The following is a 4,047-nucleotide window of genomic DNA, read 5'->3' on the forward strand; positions in this document are numbered from 1 at the left end:
TAATTAAGTATGTATATATTAACAAAAAAAATCGTAATCTAATTATAATTTTAATATGATACTAATGATCGTCAGAATAATAATCTAATGTATTTAGAGTTCATATTTATGGTATTTCAAATAATTTAAAGACATACACGATATATGTGTAATAAATTAAATAAATTTCAAGTCTATTACAATGTTATTGCAATGAGTCAATTCAGTTTAAAAATTGTTGAACCTTGAGCCATTTGCGAATTACGTATATAAGTGTATAGATACTAAAAAATATATGTTGAAATCATGTAAGTACATAATGTTTCATTAATTTTTTACTTACAAATTTGTATGTTCAATTATTATCCTTTTTATTCTGGTTTTTGTATAAAATCAAATTTATTATGTGTATTTATATAATATAATTCCAATATTTTTATATAAAAATTATGCATATTTTTGGAATATCCTTAAATCGTTTTATGTAATGCAGATGGTTGAGATTGTAATAAACAAATTATTGAATTGTAATATATCATATCATGGCCATGAAAAAAGATAAAATATGAAAATATTGGGGAAATTTGCAAATACTTTTCACGTGTATATTGAAGAATAATGCGATTTGATATGTAATTGTATTTTTAGAATGGAAACACTAAGAATACTACAAACGAGCTGGCAATTTAAATATTTATGTTTTTTAATTCGAATGTATTAAATATCAATAATTACTTGGAAAAATTATGAAGCTTAAATAAAACTAATTTCGTACATTAATGATTCTAAAAATAAATATTCCTTATGATCAATAAAAGTATTCAAAAGTGTCGACAGGTAGAGGAGTATAAAATTAATTGTAGGTGAATAAAGTACATAAGTATAAATTTTACATACTATATATTAATCATAATTTACTCAGATAAGTGGGACCTCAACCAGTGGGTCTTACCATCTGTATTAAACATGTTTGGTTAATGTCACAACGTCAATTTTTTAAAGTCCACATGCAGGTTTCACCTTTTTATTTTATTTACTCTAGATGTTACGAAAGTTCAGTAAACGACTATAAATTATATCACTTACAATGAAATAAAAATTATAACTTAAAAATATAATATAGAGGTTTAATAATGGTTGAAATAAAAATAAACAATTATTAGTACTCATATTTCGCTTTTCGGAAATGTGCGTCACATAATGTAAATGTATCACATAGATCTACTTGCACGTTTTTTTTTATATTGTCACTAATAACATGTTGATCAACAAGATATTTAATAAATACAATCTCATAGTAATGTTGCCTTTTTTATTATATTATATATATAAACTAAAAATGAAAAAGATAATCATTCGCCACAAATGGAAACATTCTATGTTATCATGTCATGCATAAACGTTGCCTTCACGTTAGACCTAACACACAAAAAGAAAAAATTGCAAATGAAAAATGGTAACAAATAGTTTTATTTTTTAAAATACGCATTAAAAATGGCTGACGAATGATACTATGCTTTAATATTAAAAATTTTCTGATTATATTGTAATTATTATAAAGTGTTAAGGTGAAGGAGTATTTAAAAATAACATTAAATAATACAAAGTCAAAACGTACTTTTTCCGTATATATACATATATTCTAATTTTTGAATATTTTACTGTACCGTAAATAATTTTTGATATTTTTTCAGCTGAAATGAAGTTTTAAATCTCATAATTGAATAAAATTATCAGCATGCATATTTATATTATAGTACCTCTGACTATCGTAGCTTATAATAGGTATATTCTATTCAATTCTGGTTTCAAACTTAATCATACTAATTTGATACCGACTGGTATTTCAGGTATTTTACTGGTATTTCGATATGGTATTTCAAATAATTTAAAGACATACACGATATATGTGTAATAAATTAAATAAATTGCTAGGTTATTACAATTTTATTACAATAAGTCAATTCAGTTTGAAAATTGCTGAATCTTGAGCCATTTACGAATTACGTATGTAAGTGCATAGATACTAAAAAATATATGTTGAAATCATGTAAGTACATAATGTTTCATTAATTTTTTACTTACAAATTTGTATGTTCAATTATTATCCTTTTTATTTTGGTTTTTGTATAAAATCAAATTTATTATGTGTATTTATATAATATAATTCCAATATTTTTATATAAAAATTATGCATATTTTTGGAATTTCCTTAAATCGTTTTATGTACTAAAAACAATTTGTATTAAAATTTATAAGAAATGAAAAGTAATTTTATTAAAGTATTTAATATTTTAGTAAAAATTTATTTGTGAATAAAATATCTATTAATTAAACACTAATATATCAAATAAATTACTGAACCATTTCAGTTTAATTTTAAATAAGCAGTCATACTATTATTTCTATTTTTCTAAATCGTTTATCAGTATATATATATATATATATATATAATATATATATAATAATATATATATATATAATTTTATTTTATTAAGTAATATTTTTTCATAATTATAAAAACAAAAATTTGTCTCGTTTTTTAGCTATAAATTTAATAAATATATGGTTTCAAGATTAATTTTGTTTGAAGTAATGTAAAATAATAATCGGCAAATAAATTAAAGATCATGAAGTACGTACAATTAAAAAAAGAACGCCCAAAAAATATTTAAAAAGCCATATTGATTCGATGTATACATTAATATACATATTCGTTGTCAAAAAGTCCAATATGATTGAAGAAAGCATAAGGACAAAAAGAAGGAAAAAGAAAATAATGATCAATTCAAAATATAAATAAATACAGGCCACAATAAGAACAAATAATATTATATACATTGTATAATTGTATATATTGTATTATAATGACATTGTTTTCCCTTGAAAATATGTCATTTGCGTTTAATAAATTTTTTCTCTGTCATAATTGAATAATCGCAGCATAACATTTAATATCAATTTTTAATATTAAATAAAAACTGGCACAAGGTTATCTAAGATCATCTTAATGATAGTATAATTTTTCTCATAATATGAAAAATACTTATACTGATTGTATTCAATTAGTTAAATAATTGAGAAAAATATGATCAAATATTTATAAAAGCACCCAAAGATACATTATCTGAAACTTCCATATATATTAGGTATATCTAATTTGTCTAAGGTAATAGAATAAATTATATAATAGGTCTTAGCGTGTAATATAATTATAAAATATATAAACTAATAATTCAATGTAAATTCTTTAACCGCCTTAATCAATTAATTTCGTGTACATATAAATATAGATTTAATTCTTTTATTTTATATGTTTACATTTTTTTGTCTAGAGTGTCAGAAATCTTTACATTAGATTCATGATTTTTTTATGAATTTAAATCTATTATATAATATCACGATAATTTTGTTCAAACTATTAAAAATAAATAATAGCGATAGTTAGAAAGTTAATCTATTCTTACTAACCATGATAATGCATAAAACAAAGATAAAATCAATAAATATAAAATATTTATAGCTTTCATAGAACACTAATTATCATTTCTTAATAACCCTATTTATCCTTTGGATTGAATGTTTGCTCAATTCCATTGCAATACTTAGTGTTTCTAAACAAATGCTATGAATTTTAGTCATTGATTCATGTGAAGTAACATGACAGTCACATGTGAATTGAAATATATATCCATTATTATTGCATAAAAATAATCGCTTTAACAATTGAATTATGTATATAATATTTATTTTATCAATTATAAATATATGATAAATTCATGCTATTAGGGCGTAAAACATGAAGTTACTTTGAAAGTACATGTTCCATAAAATTAATATTTAAGACATAGTTATTAAAAATATGTACTTTTGAAAATACTATAAAGTTATTGAACATGTCTCAAACAAATTTAATAAAAATATAATATCCTTGTGCCATTTAGTTCTTTCAACATTCTTAATTTCCATTCTTTCTGCTTTTCTTTCTACCGCCTACTTAAATTTTTTTATAAATATCTTAAATATAAGCGCCTTTCTCGTCATGTCTTTAGTGCAATATTATATGAA

Source organism: Ceratosolen solmsi, unplaced genomic scaffold, assembly GCF_000503995.2.
Source record: "Ceratosolen solmsi marchali unplaced genomic scaffold, CerSol_1.0 scaffold58, whole genome shotgun sequence".
Lineage (NCBI taxonomy): Eukaryota > Metazoa > Arthropoda > Insecta > Hymenoptera > Agaonidae > Ceratosolen > Ceratosolen solmsi.